Genomic DNA, 20,388 nt, shown 5'->3' with positions numbered 1-20,388 from the left:
TTTAATCTAAATTCACACATGATGTAATTCCTACGTTATTCTAAACAATTGTAGTCCACAGAGAAAGATTAAAGATCCCTAATTCATAGTTATCAAGTATTGTAAAGATAGCACACAAGAGAAAATAATATGAATTCCAATTACAAACATAGAAGCAACTATTTCAAATAAATTATTAGAAATCTGAATCCAGCTATTCATTTATAAAATTATGATAGAAACAAATGGGATTAATTTCAGTAATGTAAGAACTTCAGAAATAGGAACTTTATCAACGTATTTCATTACAACAAACTAAAGGGTAACAATAGATGTTGAAAGCTATTTAATAAATTATAGAGCTACTGTGAATAACTACAGGGAGAGTAGAAGCAAACCACTTAAACAAATGCTATTTACTGAAAAGAGCAAACAATATTTTGAAGGGTATAATATTAAGACCATTTACCATTAAAAACTGGAATTAGTACTGATCACTTCTCGTATTCACTCATTGAATCTTCCCATTGGCCCTCTGAGGAGGACCATTAATGTCCCCAGTTTAAAGACAGACAAAGCGAGGCGTAAAGTGGTTAAGGTAACTTACTCAAGCCAGCTAGCAGCGAGGCAGGATCTGTACTCACGCAATCTGGTTCCACAGCCCCCCCCCCCCCCCCCCCCCCCCCCCCCCGCATTCAAGATGGTTTATTCCTTTTCCTGCCCACTCAGGCCCGCCTCCCCGGCCGCCGGCCACGGCTTCTGCGCCAGCACCTTCATTCCGGAGCCCGAGGAGTCACTGTGCCACCCATTGCACCACTACGTGGCGGCGGGCCTGCAGGCTTCCCCTCATTCCCGGCGTCCACGTGTCCTTCCGAATCAGCTTCCGCCCGCGCTCCAGGGTGAACCCTAGGGCCACTGCATTCTGCATGACGTCGGAGCACGCCGTCTACGGCTCTCAAGCGCTGACGGGCCACCGGCGCATGCGCAGCTCTCACAGCTCAGTGAGCCCTGCGTGGTGCATGGAGCCATCGAGCGGCGTGCGAAGCATGCGCGTCAGGTCTGACATGCGCAGTGGTTTTCCTCTTTTACCCCTCCGCACTCTGCGGCGGCTTCTCAGGCTCGAGGGCTGAGGTCTTTGGCGGAGCAGTGACGGGACTCTGAAGCTGGGAAAGGCATTGTTCTTGTCCTTGCTTGGGGGTTGAGCATCATCTGGGCAGCTCCTGCAGGCGGGCTTCTGCAGGAAGGGGCTGGACGAAGGCTACCTCCCATCAGGGAAGCCGGCACCTGCTCCTGTGTCACAGGCCGCGCAGCAGCCCTTTCTGTTGCTCACAACGGGCTCCCCGCTGCTCTCGTGGGCCTGCAGCTGCCAGCGATCTCCTCCGGGCTGGTGCAGAATGTGCTCCAGGATAGCCTCGCGCTCGTGCAGGCAGCATTTGGCTCGACAACAGGGTCGTGGCAAGGTCGCAGAGTTGCAGCCGCCGTCGAAATTGTAGACTTCAGTCCGGCTCTGTTAGAAGGTCTGGGTCCCGAGGCCTGAGGCCGCTGTGTCCCTCTCAAGGTAAGTATAGACGGGGCCTGCAAGGCCGTTTTTGCTGTGTGGGGCCATTCTCACGATTCCTTGTTTTTTTTTTTTTTTTTTTTTTTTTTTTTTTTTCCCGGCTTCTTCACCTGTTCCCCTACAACGGAAAGGCACCAGAGAATTTTGTCTCCTATTAATTTAGCTAGCTTTCTTTGGATTGGCGTTTTCATACTGCATCTGTTCCATCTTTTTACTTTTAACCTATCTGTTCTTTATACTGAAAGGTGGTATTTTGTGGATGACAAATAGTTCTTGCTTTTTCTCCTGTTTGACCATCTCTGTCTTTTGCTTGCAGTGCTTAGACAATTAACAGTTAATGTTACTATTAGTATGGGGGGATTTAAATTTCCCATCTTGCTACAAGTTTTCTGTTAGTTCCATCTGTCCTTGGATCCTTTCTCTCCCCCTTTTCTGCCTGCCTTTGGGCTGCTACAGTTGTTTTTTTTTTTTTTTTTTTTTTTAATCCCTGTGTTCTGATAAGCTCACCATGTATCCAGATGAGCAAAGCCTTGTCCTTATAAAATAATTGTTTTTCTAGATATGCAAACTGTTTGCCTGGATAGAATGAATTGCAAGAATTTCCTAAAGATAATAGTGAAATATTGTTATTATTAATATAATTAATATGTTACTGTTAGGCTGCAGTCCTTTTGCGTGGGCCTCTCCTGGAGCAAATAGTTACATTTTGTTGACTCAGGTCACCTTCGCTCTCAGCCCAAATAGCTAAGTTTAACATATCCACAGGGTAGGCAAATGGATAAAGTATGACATTGTTACACACTTGAGTATTATACAGGAGTGAAAATTAATGTAGCATTATGAGTTAACATGAAAATGATGAATCTCAAAAGCTGAAAAAAGCAAGTTGTTAATGAATCCATACAGTAAGAAATCACTGATGTGAATTCAAGAACACATAAGTGACAGAACTACAAATATAAACAGAGGAATGGTGAAAACAAAATTCAGAATAGTCCCGCACCCTTTCTTTCACAAGATAAGAGGAAGATGGCATCAGGAAGTGTCACAGTGAAAGCTTAAATAGTATTGCCGTTTGTTGACATGAGTGGACTATTCATGGTTCTTCAATTGAAACGTGTTTAAACAAGTATAAAGTATATTTTTTTTAATTTAAAAAATATTAACATAAAGGTTCCTTGTTGGCTAAGTCGGCTAAGCGTCCAACTTCAGCTCGGGTGATGATCTCACGGCTTGAGAGTTCGAGTCCTGCATCGGGCTCTGTACTGACAGCTCAGAGCCTGGAGCCTGCTTCAGATTCTGTGTCTCCATCTCTCTCTGCCCCTCTCCTGCTGGCAATCTGTCTCTCTCTTTATCAAAAATAAACATTAAAAAATTTAAAAATAAAAATATTCATTAATATAAAAAGGCAAAATGCTAAATGTGTATAGTGCTCAAAACATACTTCATTACTCTCTTCCCTTTTCCAATCAAGTATCACCTGGCATTCAGTCACCAGTAAATCAGGGCATTTCCAAATTGCCTTCACACCCAGTTTTGTCTCTGCAAAGTAAGGAGAAACATTTTGTGATCACTAAAGTTCCTTACAGATTTTATAACTACATTTGTACCTGCCAAGAAAGTCCCCAAAACCAAAAAGCAAAAGTAGAGTCTATCAGTTACTTATTTTGATCTTTTTTTTTTTTTTGAGCAGCATCTAATGCAATACGAACAAGAAATATTTATGATAAACATTGGAGAAAAGAGTCATGATTATAAAATTTAAAAAAAAAACCATGAAACTTAAGAAAAGAATTTGATAAAGTAATGAACAAAATATAGGAAGTATTAAGTGCTAAGAAGAAAAATGAGTAAGAGGTGTGTTAGAGCTTGTCTGTGAAGAGGTTGCATAGTTTCAAGGTAATCAAAGAAGGTGTGTCTGAAGATACATTTTTGCAAGACCTTGAATGATTAATTCTGTCTTGAGCCAGCGTTGGAGGATGAGTGTCAGATCCAAACTCCGAGGTACCCTTCTGGCCAGCTGTGCGTGGGTGCAGAGAAGGAGATGTTCGGTTTAAAGGACCTCAGAGACACTTAACTGTTGTCAGGGGAAGATTAGAAAAACTGGCTTTCTCAGCTTCCAGCCGTTCTCCTGATGACGGTGCACTAACTGATGGTGAGCCAGGACAGGAGACGGGAATGGTCTTTGCAAATCTCAGATTTATCTTTAGTTTGGGTGAAGAACAAAGCCCCCTACATAAGCCTGCTGGTTTTGGATATGTCGGAAACGTCCTTTTCCTGAAAGCAAGATGAAACATTCCAACGGCCAGTGACCACAGGGGGCAAACTTTTTGTCCAGAAAAGTAGGTTTATTGACTTCATGCAATGAGGGAGGGTGTGCTAGGTGAGTCCTGAAGTGTGTCTTAGTAAGAAGGAGCAGGGAGAGCGTTTTATTTATTTATTTATTTATTTATTTATTTTTTATGAGGCTTGTGCTTTTGTGAAATGATTTTCAGGAAGAGTTAGACCAAGCAGGAATCATCTGTGAATTGTTTGCTATCATAGAAGCTGCAAAGCTGGGCTGAGGACATCTTTTGTAAAAGAAAAAAAAAAAACCCAAAAACTTAGTAGCCCTCAAAGAAGAGGGTCATTATGATATTCTACAGCTGCAGCATGACCTTTGGAGAAATATTCTTTAATGTTAACTTTGCAGTTGGCTTTATTGTGTCTGTTATCACAATCTGTTTAATGGCAGGCCTGATATTTAATGCCTTAGAGAAAAAGTGTAAAATGTCCCTGACATTTTTAGGAAATCAGGGCCGTGATCAATAGTGTTTTTTAGCCCCATTGTGCTTGAAGTCAGCAGAAGGAACCTACAGAATAGCCATAGGCTGGCTTAAGTTAGATTGACTGTCTTCCATCCAAGTCAGACTGACTCTAGAGTCTGACTTGAATGGCCTGTTTTGCTGAACTGCAAATGGAATCTAAATACTTTTTTTTTTATTGAACTAAAATTTTTTTTCAAAAACATTACCCAGTGAAAAACAACAAATTAGTTCAAATGAAAATTTAAAACTTCAAAAAATTTTTAATTTTTAGTTATTGTAAAAACATAACATTAAATTTACCATCTGAACCATTTTTTTTTTTTTTTTTTTTAAATTTTTTTTTTTTTTTTCAACGTTTATTTATTTTTGGGACAGAGAGAGACATAGCATGAACGGGGGAGGGGCAGAGAGAGAGGGAGACACAGAATTGGAAACAGGCTCCAGGCTCCGAGCCATCAGCCCAGAGCCCGACGCGGGGCTCGAACTCACGGACCGCGAGATCGTGACCTGGCTGAAGTCGGACGCTTAACCGACTGCGCCACCCAGGCGCCCCTATCTGAACCATTTTTAAGTGTGTAGTTCAGTCGTGTTAAGTGTATGTATATTCACATCATAGTCACAAAAAATCTTTAGAACTTTTTCGTTTTTCCACATTGAAACGTAATGTCCACTGAACGCTACCTCCCATTCCCTCTCTCCTCAGCCCTTGGTAACCACCTTTCAATTTTCTTTTTCTGTGGTTTTGACTATTTCAGGTGTTCACATGCATAGAATTATATAGTATTTGTCCTTGTGCCCTTGACTTACTTCATTTAGCCTAAATGTTCTCAAGGTTAATCCATGTTCAAGTCTGACCAGATTTCCTTCCTTTCTAAGGCTGTATAGTACTCGCTTGTATGTAAAAACCACATGTTCTTTGTCTGTTTACCTGTCTGTGGATATTTGGGTTGCTGCCACCTCTTGGCTATTGTGCATAATACTGTGATGAATACGGCTGTATAGATATCTCTTCAAGATTCTGATTTGAGTTCATTTGGGTATATACTAAGAGGTAGGATTGCTGGGTCAGATGGTAATTCCAGTTTTAATTTTCTGAGGCACCTTCATATTTTCCATAATGGCACACCATTCTGCATTCCCACCGACAGTGTACAAGGGTTCTTAACTTCTCTGCATCCTGGCAAATACTTGTTTTCTGCTTTTTAGAGACTGGCACTCTTGATGGATGTCATTGTGGTTTTGATTCACATTCCCTAATATTAGTTACATTGAGCATCTTGTCATGTGCTTATTGATCATTTGCTTGTCTTTGGAGAAATATCTGTTCAAGTTCTTTGCCCATTTTTAATTAGGTTATTAACTTTTGTTGTTGAGTTGTAGAAGCTCCTTACATATTCAGTATATTAACCTCTATCAAATATATGACTAGCAATTATTTTCTCTCATAACACTCTGTTAATTGCTTATTTTGATATGAAGAAGTTTCTGAATTTGGTGTAGTCCCATTTGTCTAGTTTTTCTTTTCTTGCTTGTGCTTTTGGTATCATATCCAAGAAGTCATTACCCAATTCAATGTCCCGAAGCTCTTTTCCTGTGTTTTTCTTTTAGGAATTTAATAGTTTCAGGCCTTACATTTAGGTTTTTAATCCATTTTGAATAAATTTTTGTGTGTTATGTTATTGGTGACACAAATTACTTCTTTCTATATTGCATATATATTAACACAGATTTATAATGACTTCTTATGCTTTTAAAAAATACTCTGTACATATTGATGAAGGATTTACTCATCTACCCTACAACACCACAGGCTTCTCTATTTGTCTGTATGTTTATCCCTACAGGACCCTGACGAGAGAGTGGAAGGAGAGTGTTGTGAATTACCTACCTGCTGGGTTTTGATGTGGTCGGCTTCATGCTCACCTATGGTGCAGGAGCCTTTTAATTAGTTTCTGCATTTCACACTGAGGTATTTTGTTGGTTGGTTGCTGTTAAATCCGTGTTTCTGGATAAAGGAGAGTGTAGGGCTTCCTATTCCACCATCTTGCGGATGTTACTCCCCCCAGATCTGCTTTTTAAAACCAAAACCTACAAACACTCCACTCGGTTTAGTTGAAGATCTTTAGCATAGAGTTTGTAGAAAATCTCTGGTTGGAAATGTCTGGAAGAGACTTAAAGAATGTATACCAAAATACATCCGAGTTTTTTAAGCAGACACAGAATGCTTGGTTCCTCCCTTCCTCCTTGTCTTCATAAATATAATGGAAGATATTTTCCAATTTCATGCCAAGTGCTGGGTAGAGGAAGAGGAATGGCACGATCCATATCCATACTTTACAGAATTATAAACTGAAATTCAAAAAATTTAAAGAAATTAACCAAGAAATACATCTGGTAATTGACCAAGCTAGAATTTCGATTCTTGCCTCTCCTTCAAGAAAACCTTTGTTGGAGAGAAACCAACAGTTTTACCCAACTATTTAGGTATTTCCTGGGTTTTTTCCCCTCAGGCAATCCTCTTTCCTCTTTAAAGTTTGTTTTTTTCCCCTTTCTCTCCTCTGCACCTCTGTCTGATGGCCCATTCTCCATTGTCACCCTCCTTCAGTTAGAAGCCGAACATGGATATGTATGAAGGAATGATGGATACAAGAAAGCTGTCCTTGGCTTGCTCTGGATTCTAAGGGAAAATTAGGCTTCAGGGAAGAACAGAGCATTGACTGAGCTGATGTATGATTTCCAGGAAAGTAGCTTACGTATTTTCTTGGTTCTGGACTTATATTCATGTTTATAAAGTGAAGGCTAGTGAGACTCCCCTCCCACTGAGAACATCTACCCTTGAGATTGATAAAAACCCAGTCGAGGCAGCACAATTTCAAAGAGCAGCATCATTGAGCATCCCTGCAGTTTTCAATTAGAAGGTTACTGGGAATGTAGCTATCACTGTAGAAAACAATCTTTGAACGTCCACTTGAGTACAGATGGCTAGCCTGGGAGACTAGTAGGGTATCGGGTAGTTATTATTGGAAGAAACGCCACCTATTATTTTCCTCTCCTAATAAGGTGTTTGAGCAGATAGATGAAATGAGAACTAGGTTCAGAGTGCTGCTTTTGAGGACCATCAACCAAGAAAAGGGTAATCCTGTGTTTGCATCCAAACTGGAGAAAACAGTAATGTGGCAGGAAGCTTTTTTCTTTGCTCGCTTATTTTGTTTTTGTTTTGGTTCTGAGGTAAAATCTAATGAGGGAATAAAATGCAGGGGAGTGAAAAAATACTTGATTGAATATTTCCTTTTCCTCTTCCTTCCTGTAAGTGGCTGCTCACAGAGAGAGCACTTAATGAACTATGGCAACAGATGCCTGCTCTGTTATGCATTTCTCCAGTTTATAAAGATGAGCAGACATGAGGAATGGATAATGTTTTTCTTTAGCCAATCCAGAATCGAGAGGACTTCAGCTGCCTTGAAGGAAGGGTGATCCTCTCTGGACGGGGATGATACTCTGTGGGCAGATGAAGAAGATTTGCTATCAGAGAGGGTTGGCTTAAATTGGAGTGCACCTTGGAGAAAGGGAATGTCCTCGGGCATTGTTGGAAACAGAAATGAACAAGGAAGACCAATGCAACAGGTAGTCCGATGTTGTAATCCTGGATGGGGAAGGCAGTGGGAAGTGGATGAGCCAGAAATTTAAGAGGGAAATGTGGAAGTGAAAGGGCCCTGTGGACAACGATAAGCTCCACATGTTCCTCGAAGTTTATACAGTTGTGTACATGCATAAGGCTGTGTATGCTTAGGGCTCACCAGGGAGGGTCCTAGCATTTTACTTGTTTCTGGCTGAACCCAATGCCTTGCGCGTGTGCAAAGGTGATATAGTAAGGCTCAGTACTTATAAATTACTTGAATTATTACTATATTTCTCAACCCAGGTACAGATGCATTGGCAGAGTAGAAGCTTTTACTGGCTCCATGTGTTTGAGCACAACCTGTAATGAATCATTGGCTGACTCCTAAGCACTGCTGACCCAGACACCTCTGGAAAGCCATTAAAAATAAAAACTAAAACCAATATTAAAAAAAAAAGTGAGCAGAGAACATTGTCCACACACTGCAGGTCAGACAGACTCTATGGGGTTAATCCTAAACAAAGACAAACAACAAACAAGAACAAAAAAATCCATATCAGGACATCATAATCCAGATTTGTTACACAATATTATCTAAAAGTTACAGTTCTCAACAAAATTTGTGACACGTACAAATAAATAGGAAAGTGTGACCTATACACAGGGAAGACAGTTAGTCAGTAGAGTCTGTTTTTGAGGGATCCTGACAATGGACTTAGAAGCCAGACTTCAAAGTAGCTATTATAAATAAGCTCATAGAACTAATGAAAGCATGTTTTAGTACATAAAGTAAAGTATGAGGACACTGATTCATCTGATAAATGATCCTAATGAGAAGACAGAAGTTATTTTAAAAGGAGCCAAATGGATATTCTGAAATTGAAAAATACAGTAACTAAATGAAAAATTCACAGAAGGTGCTCAACAGCAGACCTAAGTCAGCAGAAGAAAGAATAAGAAAACGTGAAGATACAGCAATAGAATTCATCCAAAGGGTGCCTGGTGGCTCAGTCAGTTGAGTGTCTGACTCTAGATTTCAGCTCAGGTCATGATGTCATGGTTCGTGGGCTCAAGCCCCACATTGGGCTTTGCGCTGACAGCACGGAGTCTGCTTGCGATCCTCTCTTTCTCTCTCTGCCCCTCTCCTGCTTGTGTGCTCTCTCAAGATAAATAAATAAACTTTAAAAAAGAGCTCCTTATGGGAAAAGATATTTGCAAATGACATATTGGACAAAGGGCTAGTATCCAAAATCTATAAAGAGCTCACCAAACTCTACACCCAAAAAACAAATAATCCGGTGAAGAAATGGGCAGAAAACATGAATAGACACTTCTCTAAAGAAGACATCCGAATGGCCAACAGACACATGAAAAGATGCTCAACGTTGCTCCTTATCAGGGAAATACAAATCAAAACCACACTCAGATGTCACCTCACGCCAGTCAGAGTGGCCAAAATGAACAAAACAGGAGACTATAGATGCTGGAGAGGATGTGGAGAAATGGGAACCCTCTTGCACTGTTGGTGGGAATACAAACTGGTGCAGCCGCTCTGGAAAACAGTGTGGAGGTTCCTCAAAAAATTAAAAATAGATCTACCCTATGACCCAGCAGTAGCACTGCTAGGAATTTACCCAAGGGATACAGGAGTGCTGATGCATAGGGGCACTTGGACCCCAATGTTTATAGCAGCACTCTCAACAATAGCCAAATTATGGAAAGAGCCTAAATGTCCATCAACTGATGAATGGATAAAGAAATTGTGGTTAATATACACAATGGAATACTACGTGCCAATGAGAAAGAATGAAATATGGCCATTTGTAGCACCATGGATGGAACTGGAGAGTGTTATGCTAAGTGAAATAAGTCATACGGAGAAAGACAGATACCATATGTTTTCACTCATATGTAGATTCTGAGAAACTTAACAGAAGTCCATGGGGGAGGAGAAGAAAAGAAAAAGAGGTTAGAGAGGGAGGGAGCCAAAGCATAAGAGACTCTTAAAAACTGAGAACAAACTGAGGGCTGATGGGAGGTGGGAGGGAGGGGAGGGTGGATGATGGGGATTGAGGAGGGCACCTTTTGGGATGAGCACTGGGTGTTGTATGGAAACCAATTTGACAATAAATTTCATATTAAAAAAATAGAGGAAAAAAAATCCGCTGATCCCATAGTATAATAAATAAATGTGATTTCTTCCGGAAGAAAATAAAAATAAAAAATAAAAAAGAGCTCCTTAAAAAAATAGAATCCATCCAATCTGAATAAAGGAAAGAAAAAAATGCACGAGACCTGTGAGGCATGGCATCATCAGGCAACCAGTGTATGCATCCGGGGAATTCCAGAAAGAGAAAAAGCAGAGAGAGAAATGAGTCAAACATGTATTTGAATAAATAATGGCTGATATCTTCCCACCTTTGCTGAAAAAAAAAATTACACCTACTTAGTAAACACTTGACAGGCTCTTAGAATCTTCACATGGAAATTACAAGATGGTCCAGTCATTTCATCTGTAGGAATCTACCCTAGAGAAGATGTATGTCCACACAAGGACCCTGAGTAGTGCATGGCACAGTTTTCACATGAGGCTTTACCTCTGACAAACAGTGGCTGTGGCAGAACCACAGAGAGGTTCCCTCCCGCTCTGCCTCAGACCCAACTGTGGTGGGGGTTGGGGGGGGGGAGACCTCAGGATCACCAGAGCAGATTTCAAATTAACACTTTTTATAGTGCTAACTTCCTCATCTTACGTGATAGAACAGATATTTGTACACCAGTGTTCACAGCAGCATTATTCGGTCTAGCCAAAAGGTGAAAACATTACTGAAATGTTTGTTGACAGGTGAATTGATAAAACAGAATGTGGTGTGTGTGTGTGTGCGCGTGTGCATGTGTATCCATCCTTTAAAGGGCATGAAGTTTTGACACATGCTATAATGTAGATGAACCTTGAGAACATTATGCTAAATGAAATAAGCTAGACGCAAAAGGACAAATATTGTGTGCTTCCACTTACTGAGACTCCTAGAAACAGAAAATAAGAGTGGTGGTGGTTGGTAGAGGCTGGAGGAAGGAAGGAAGGAATGGGGAGTTATTGTTTCATGGTTACACAGTTTCAGTTTGGGAAGGTGAAAAAGTTCTGGAGATAGAAGGTGATGATGTTTGCACAACATGTACAGGTACCTCAAGCATAGACTATAGTTTACGCTTAAAAATAAAATGATAAATTTTATGTATATTTTACCACAATAAAAAAAAACCCTAAAAAGTAAAAAGAAAGAAGGCAGTCCTTTCTCCCACCATAATAAATTGCACGCAAAACCAACCCGCCCCACAAAAACAACAAAGTAATCACAAGGAGAAACTTGGTTTTGTTAGTATTGTGGACAAGTGTGGCCGAATAGTGTACTAGTGTTTTTAGGGATAAAAAGTTGCCAGGTGATAAAAAAGTAACCAAATAATTTTGAGGAATCTGGAAATGTTTTGGGGGCAATAAGCATTGTAGGGATGAGGCAAAAATACATGTATGCTGTAAACACTAAAATATGCAGCTATATGTTTCCAGTGCTTTCTTTCCCTTCCTCACCCACGTGAGTTTTCAAGTGTCCATTAGCCACTGTGGGTCTGCATAAGGTTAGCCATCATCAAGGAGTGTTTAGAGCGACAAGTAGGGAGTGCTTTTGTCGATCCATTCCATTTACAACCCAAGAAAGGACAGGGAACTAACAAGAGTATTTGTTACATAAAATATGTTATCTTGGAGTTGAATTTTACAGTTTTATCCCAGACACTTCACATGTTTCTCTTCTGTTTTAAAGTTTATTTATTTTTGAGAGAGAGAGAAAGAGAGAGGCAGGCATGAAGAGAGAGAGAGAGTAGGAGAGGGGTATAAAGAGAGTCCCAAATAGGGATTCTGTCAACACGGAGCCCAATGCTGGCTTGAACTCATGCACTGTGAGATCGTGACCTGAGCTGAAATCAAGAGTCAGAGTTGGACGCTTAACAGACCAAGCCACCCAGGCACCCCTTCCCTTCCCTTTTAAAGGAATCAGATTTGTATGGTGGAAAGAACATGGATTTAAGAGCCGTATAGTTGCCTCTCTATTAATGTGGTAACCTTGAACTTCTCAGTATCAGTTTCTTCATTTGTAAATTGGTGGAAATGACACTGACCTTTCAGGGTTTCTTTGAGGAGTAAATGAGATCAGGAAATTGCCGAACCTACGAGCCTGACACACAGCAACTATTGAGTAAATGCTAGTTTGTCTCCCGTCCTCTCCCTTCCCCTCTTCACGGTTGATCAAGATGTCAGGGGTGTGGGTGTTAGTTTGGAAGGCGTAATGTGGAGTGCTGGGTAAAAATGTGAGTAATAATGAATGCCAGCTGTCAGAAATGGAGCCCCAGCTCAGCAATCTGCCAGCTGTGTAACCTCAGGCATGTTTCTCTAATCTCTCATTTTTCTCAGGAATATAATGCGGCGTATAAAATTATAAATGTACTCTACATTTTTTATGGAAACAGTGTGAACCAGAATTTATCAGAATTTCTGTGTTTGTAAGGCACTCTTCTGTAGTAGTGCTGCAAACAGAAGGTACATCTATAAGTGAAGTCGCATGTCTTATGAATACAAACTATCAAAACTAAAAAAAAAAAAAATTCAGTCAGCCGTGCTAGAGGAAAGACTAAATTAACATTCTATTCTCTCTAGAGAAAGTGAAATTACAAAATTGTTGCCATGTAAGAAAGCAATCAGAGTATACAGGTTACAAAAAGAGAAACAAGCCAAAAAATATTTTCTGGATGCGTTTTAGGCACCCAATTAATACAAGTGTCATGCGTCTGCATTTTGTAATAACAGTGGTGTTTTTCAGATTTTTATAGATAATTTCTCTGTAATTTCTCATTCTAAATAAGCACACGCATTTGTCCACAGTTCCGTATTTGTCATCTTATATTCTTTTTCTTAAATTGGGCGCCGTAATTTGCTCCTGGGATTGCCTCTTACCAGATTCTCATTCAAGCAAGTTGATGGAGTCAGAGCCCAGACTAAAGCAGGTGGTTTGGGCCATCCAAGGCAAGGAGAATTCTACCCACAGAATTCTGTTTTTCTAGAACTATCCCCAAAACCTCAGGTGATGAAAATAAACAAAAGAAAAAATAATTCCATAACTGTTCTTTGAAGTTTTATTATTATTTTCACATTTTGAGACTTTTTTTTTTTTTATGCCTGGCACTGTGACCACTCCACATGCATTATCTCACCTAATAACCACAGCTCTATGGGGTACATGCTGTTATTATCTCAACATAATAAGTGAAGAAAATGAGGTTTGGAAAGATAAGCCCCTGTGCACCGTCTCCAGGCTAGAGACCCCATTATAAGGTGTTTGGGAAGCAGGACAAGAGCAGAGATTATGACAAGTCAGGAGGGCGGTAGGCATTCCTGCCTGTTGAAGACACGTGTGGCCACATTACTCGGCGAGTGGCTGCGTGCTATTTTCCGCTTGTACTTGTGCTGTTGGTTGATGAATGAGGAGATGTGGAGGCCGCTCCTGAGACTTGGGAAGCCTAAATTTTTCTAATTGCTAAATAGGGATGTGGCACTTTCACAAGCTTCCATTTTTCGCAACTAAAGAGGGCTTGTTGGGGGAAGGGTTCAGGGTTTTTTAATGGTTTGTGATTTTAATATGAAAAAGTGCTTTCTGAGACTAGCATGTTTTTGTCGTGATTAAAATGATCTTTCTACCTTATTTAATTTTTTAAAAACTTTAAATGCAAAGGCTCAACTTCCTTGACATTTCTATTTGATTAAAATGATTTACAATCTAAATAAACAAATAAGTGAATTAATCGTACTAACTGCAATAATATTACCATTTTGTGACCCAGATTGAGGTCATTGTATGTAAATGATGCAAAATGAAGAGAAGGGGGGTGCTGGTCCTCACGTTTCTTTGGACAGTGAAAAATTATGTCACAAACCAGGCACTTTATTTTCTAAATTAATTTTTAGATTGTTTAATCTTTGCATAATTTATATACATGGACACACTTTTATGATGGAGAGTCAATAGGAACTTTTGTATAAGTTAAATGGTATATTAAAAATGAAAGCATATATGTATAAAAGAGGTGTATTTGGTTGTATAAATAGTTTGGCGGAGTTCAAGACATGATTTACAGAGTGATAATTTTAAGTTTCAGAAATAGCATTTAGTAATCTTAAACTCTTCACAGTTCCTTTTTTGGAACTCACACCAACTAGGGAAATAGTATTTTCAAAAATCCCCATACAATCAACATCCATATTCAGCAAGGATCAACCTTGCCTCCTTTTTTTTTTTGAAATCCCCTCATGTATTTTTACTGAAGTATTTTAAAGTGGGTTCCATATATCCTGTCATTGGATCCATTATAAGTGGAGTTGATAACATGAAAGGCAAAGGTAATGCATTGATTCCTTAGATGACAGAGTTTAAAATCTGATTTAGGAGATTCTACTTTGTACCGCAGACCTTGAAGCCAGTATATGGTGCATCTTGGTTTATAGTCAATTTCCTAAAGCCCTGGCCTATGCTTTTTATGGAAAGTAATAGAATAAAAACAATCACCATGGCTTGGAACATTGGAAGAAATGAATGGAGAAGTGTGTATGTGGGCAGGGAGGGTGCAGCAGCCCTGGATAGATTGGAGGGAGTTAAGAAGAGGACAGTGGATACACCTGAGAATCAGGAAAAGCTAATGGCATGGTGAAATGGTACCTAAGGAAGAGTAATGTGTATGTGTATCTGTATGTGTACGTGTATATATGTGTGTGTGTATATATACGTATATATTTGTATGTATATGTATATATATGTATATACATGTATGTGTATGTATGTGTGTATATGTATACGTACATATGTGTATATATATATGTATGTATACATATACATATATGATGAACCTGAGCATAAATGGGATGATGGGGAACTTGGGTACTCTTGCCGGTAGTGCAGGTGTGAGTTTATGCAAAATCAGAGTAGCAGTCGTGGGAATCAAGAGAAGGAGGAAAATCTTCAGCTATAATCAGTAAATACACATTTTTTTCTGACCTGAAAATAAAATCATTCAATAAAATTCTAATAGTGGTTAATTGGACAATATAGAAAAGTATGGAAAAGAAAACCATGTTTTCATAGCCCAAAGATGATAATTCTTAACATTTTTCCTTGACTTTGTTTTTTTAATTAATAAGCCTTATTTTTAAGAGCAATTTTAGGTTCAAGGAAAAATTTAGCAGAAAGTAGAGAGTTGCCATACATGTATCCCTGTCCCCCCACCCTACAACGACCCCAGCTATCAACATCATTTACCCGAGTGGTCCATGAGTCCATGCATTGTCTATGAGGCTGCATTGATATATCATCATCTAAAGTCGATAGTTTACATTAGGCTTCCAGTCTTGATGTTACACGTTGTGGGTATACGTATAATGTATAACGCTTAATGACGTGTATCTACTACTATAGTATCATATAGAATAGTTTCACTGCCAGGAAGATCTGTGCTCCACTTACTCATCCCTCCCTTCCCCTTAATTCCCGATTTAGTCATATATTTGGAATCATACTGTATGTATCCTTTTCACATTTTCTTCTTTCCTATAGTAATATGCATTTGTTTCTTCCATGTCTTTTTATGGCTTCTTAGATCATTTTTTTTAGCATTGAATAATATTCCATTGTCTGGATGTATCACAATTTATTTGCTCATTGACCTACTGAAAGACATCTTGGTTGCTTCCAGGTTTTGGCATTTGTGAATGAAACCGCCGCAAATGTATGTGTGTAGACTTTTGTGTGGACAAAAGTTTTTAACTGCTTTGGGTAAATACTAAGGAGTATGATTTCTGGATTGTATGGTAGAGGTATGTTTAGTTTTCTAGGAAGCTATCAATTGTCTTCTAAAGTGTCTGTACTGTTTTACACTCCTGCTAGCAGTGGATGAGAGTTCCGGTTGCTCCACACCCTCGCAAACAGTTGGTTTTGTGTTCTGGATTTTAGCCATCCTGATAGATCTGCAGTGGTATCTTGTTTTCATTCCCATTTTGCTGATGACAAATGATGTGTGAAGCATCTTTTCACATGCTTATTTGCCATGTGGATTTCTTCTCTGGTGAGGTGTCCATTAAGACTTCTGCCCATTCCCCACCCCCCCCAGCTTTATTGAGGTATGATTGACAGGTAAAAATTGTATATATTTAAGATATGCGGTATGAGTTTGATATATGTATACATTGTGAAATGATCATCACAATCAAGCTAATAAACCCATCACTTCATATAGTTGTGTGTGTGTGTGTGTGTGTGTGTGTGTGTGTATGTGTTGAGAACACTTTAGATCTATACTTTTAGCAAATTACAGGTATCCCATATGTCTTTGTTAACTGTAGTCACCATGCTTTACGTTATATCTTTCAGAACTTATTCATCTTATAATTGAAAGTTTGTATCCTTTAACCACCATTCTTCCACTTTCCCTACTTCCCCAGACCCTGGCAACCACCATTCTGCTCTTTGTTTCTATGAGTTCATTTTATGGAGAGCAGGGATCATAGTTGGATAGGCAGCTAACATAGCTGATAGCGGACAAGAGGTCGTCCTTTTGGACATTTTTTTTTAATATATGAAATTTATTGTCAAATTGGTTTCCATACAGCACCCAGTGCTCATCCCAACAGGTGCCCTCCTCAGTGCCCATCACCCACTTTCCCTCCCTCCCGCACCCCATCAGCCCTCAGTTTGTTCTCAGTTTTTAACAGTCTCTTAGGCTTTGGCTCTCTCCCACTCTAACCTCTTTTTTTTTTCCTTCCCCTCCCCCATGGGTTCCTGTTAAGTTTCTCAGGATCCACATGAGTGAACACATATGGTATCTGTCTTTCTCTGTATGGCTTCTTTCTTTTTTTTTTTTAATTTTTTTAATTTTTTAATTTTTTTTAACGTTTTATTTATTTTTGAGACAGGGAGAGACAGAGCATGAACAGGGGAGGGTCAGAGAGAGGGAGACACAGAATCTGAAACAGGCTCCAGGCTCTGAGCTGTCAGCACAGGGCCCGACGCAGGGCTCGAACTCACGGACCACGAGATCATGACCTGAACCGAAGTCGGCCGCTTAACCGACTGAGCCACCCAGGCACCCCTGTATGGCTTATTTCACTTAGCATAACACTCTCCAGTTCCATCCACATTGCTACAAAGTATTTCATTCTTTCTCATTGCCACGTAGTACTCCATTGTGTATATAAACCACAATTTCTGTATCCACTTATCAGTTGATGGACGTTTAGGCTCTTTCCATAATTTGGCTATTGTTGAGAGTGCTGCTATAAACATTGGGGTCCAAGTGCCCCTATGCATCAGCACTCCTGTATCCCTTGGGTAAATTCCTAGCAGTGCTATTGCTGGGTCATAGGGTAGGTCTATTTTTAATTTTTTGAGGAACCTCCACACTGTTTTCCAGAGCGGCTGCACCCGTTTGCATTCCCACCAACAGTGCAAGAGGGTTCCCGTTTCTCCACATCCTCTCCAGCATCTATAGTCTCCTGTTTTGTTCATTTTGGCCACTCTGACTGGCGTGAGGTGGTATCTGAGTGTGGTTTTGATTTGTATTTTCCTGATGAGGAGCGACGTTGAGCATCTTTTCATGTGCCTGTTGGCCATCATCCTTTTGGACATTTGATAACAGAACTACCTGTTATGTATCTTCGACTTAAACCTGCTCTTCAGCCATAGATTGAATATATAAATGAATGAATAAAATGCTTGGTCTTTGATAACTCATAGTGTGGACTGAAAATTAACTCAGTCCACTGATAGAAATAGAAAATCTGGAACCGTAGTGTGAGTACCTTGAAATTTTGTGTCCAGAGAAAATTTTCAGTTATAACTGAAGAGAATCTGAGGTATAGTATTAACCAGAGATTCTAGCTGTTACACAAGTGTGAAAGCTTTGGAAATATCAGAGATTTAGTGTCCCTTAGTCATGCTTGGGCCTCAGAGACACACACAGATGGGCTCTTCACCATCTTTCCACTTAACCATGAACACTAAGAAAGGGCATGTTTCAGGCTCCTTTCCTGAAAATGCTGCCGTAGCAAGATAAAAGCTTCAAGAATAAAAAGGTTTAATCAAGGGAGTTATTTGCTATATTCTTATTGGTGCTATGTCCTAGAGCAAAGCTTCCCCATAATGGTTCTTGGTGCATGTGGACATGGGTTGTTCTCATATGTGAATCTGAGCTTGGTATGTGTTACAGTTGATTTTGCATGACATATCCAGATAATGTACAGCGATTTTTTTTCTGTTACATAAAATTTGGGATCTTCATGGATAAAAATTTGAAATTCTTTGAGAACTACAGGGGAATATATGTTCATTATCAGTAATGAGTTAGATATTAAATGTCAGTGTGAAACCCTTATAATCCCATAATCACAATACTGCTAACATTTTGGTAGATTGCCTTACTAGATCTAATTTACTGTCATTTAAAAGTGTAAAATTAATAAATGTTCATTTGTAGGAAGTGAAAGTGGTACAGAAAGTAGATATCAGTTGCTTCCTCAAACCCCAAGACTTGCTCTCCAAGATTAGCTAGTGCTACTGGTTTATAGCCTATGTTTCCAGATATTTTAGCGTGCTTATTTTTAAAGCTTAGAAAACATTCGACACCACCTGTCATATTGTTCCATGAGAAGAAGAGATGGATTTTACTTAACACAGAGAGACTGTTCTGAGGGTCATAATAGATAATGCGTTTGACTTAAATATGAAAATCTTCCAGTTCCGCCTGAGAACCACTTGTGCAGTTCACTTAAGTTCTTGGTACCATTTATCCCATTACAAAGAGATGATAATACGTTGGGAATGTGTAATTCAATTATTTCATGAATAGTTACGGCACAGCTACAATATGCTTGGTATAGTGGTGGGTACTCAGGAGACTGTGAGCAAAGTTTGTGTGTTTAATGCAAAGGAAACAGTGACAATTTGGTGACTGGTTGTTTCACTTTTATATAACTGGTACCCGCAGTGCTTAATGGCAGTGCCCCTAGTAGTTAGATCACAGATATGCAATTTCAGCAGGGCTCTTATCTCTGCTTCATGCAGCATCACTGGGCAGGCTTGGCTGAGGGATTGAGGATACACTTAGATGATGGCTCCCATACCTGATTGGCAGTTTGGTCTTGGCTATTGGCTGCGAGCTCTGCTGGGGATAGGGGCCTTTGACCTCGCTTCTTTTCTGCATGGCCTTCCCCACAAACTTAGCTGTAGCCTTGTGGCCGTTTTCCAAGGGTGAGCATTTCAAGAGATACAGTAGCTGTCGGTTTCTTACTTCTTTGGCCTGGAAGCTGGACAGTATCATTTCCACCATACTCGATTAGTCAAGCTGGCATGAACCACGTTCAGGTTCAGGGGGTTTAGACCTACTTCTCAACGGTAGGTATGTTAAAGGAATTTGAAGTTGTGTTGTGCTGTGTGTGTGTACTTAATGTGGCACTGCCCTTCTTCCTCTGGTAAGATCACTTATCTTTCTGTGGGGAACTTCTTCACCTCTACCACCCATCCCATAGAATTCTGGTGGGGGCTTTCGCTCGGTTTTCTGTCCATTGACTGCAAAGTGAGTAGATGGTTTTAGTGTGGCCAACAGTAATAGTATATGCATAGGGCCAAAATGAATGGGCCTGCAGTGAGCACATGCTTCCAGGGGGTCTACCGTATTCTTTCTCTGGGACTATCATGACAGATCCAAGATGGAGCATCCTCCCCAATTCTTCTGCTGTTGCTTGTGGCAGTGGTGAAAGCCTGTGGTCATGTCTTCAGTCTTTGCCCCATAAAAACAGCTCGTCTACAATAGGTTTGAATCTCACGTGCCATATAAATACTTGACATATCAGATCCCTGGGTGTCCGTTTCCTCCCTTGGTAATAATATCTACCTTGCAAGATTGTTATAAGGACTAAATGGGACATGGTAGGCACTCAGTAGATGGATTATGAGTATCATAACATTATTGATGAACATAGGCATAAGTGGATGAGAAGTTTTATAAAACAAGTTACCAAATGTTTGAAGTTACATAGATCTTACCTTTTGGAGGGCATGAAAAGTTGATCAAAGGAAGAGATGTTAATTATCTAGTTAGCAAAAGTGAACACACATAAAATATATATATTGGTTTGCAATCATAGATCCACATTATGAGAAGTCTCAACTTAGTTTTTAGAATAATTAGACATTACAGATGTAAGTGTGATATTGAATTGTATTTGATATGTTTTTCTTATCTAAAATATGAATTAAATGCATTTTTATGTGCACATGTGAAAACACTGGCAGTATTTACTTCCTTTAGGCAGCATCTCAGCAGATGTATCT

The 20,388-nt window shown here is 39.7% G+C and overlaps 2 long non-coding RNA genes across 12 annotated transcripts in view; one reads left to right on the top strand and one right to left on the bottom strand.

Moving 5' to 3' along the window:
* LOC109494688 overlaps nt 1-887 on the bottom strand; it is a 55,503-nt gene extending 54,616 nt beyond the window's left edge. Inside the window, exon 1 of one of the 2 annotated variants that reach the window (XR_006590579.1) lies at nt 751-887. This is a non-coding gene — a long non-coding RNA (uncharacterized LOC109494688). Of the gene's footprint in view, nt 1-586; nt 639-750 lie in introns of those variants that run through there. The other variant, XR_006590587.1, reaches the window with a different exon arrangement.
* Nucleotides 1-20,388, top strand: part of LOC109494948 — a 415,303-nt gene that overhangs the window by 3,654 nt on the left and 391,261 nt on the right. For all 10 annotated transcript variants that reach the window (XR_006590573.1, XR_006590572.1, XR_002738562.2 and 7 more), the window contains exon 2: nt 709-1,537. This is a non-coding gene — a long non-coding RNA (uncharacterized LOC109494948). The remainder of the gene's footprint in view (nt 1-708; nt 1,538-20,388) is intronic.

The sequence above is a fragment of the Felis catus genome, chromosome E2 (assembly GCF_018350175.1).
Source record: "Felis catus isolate Fca126 chromosome E2, F.catus_Fca126_mat1.0, whole genome shotgun sequence".
Taxonomy (NCBI): domain Eukaryota; kingdom Metazoa; phylum Chordata; class Mammalia; order Carnivora; family Felidae; genus Felis; species Felis catus.
The sequence above is the reverse complement of the archived record's forward strand: the minus strand, read 5'-3'. Positions and strand labels throughout refer to the sequence as shown.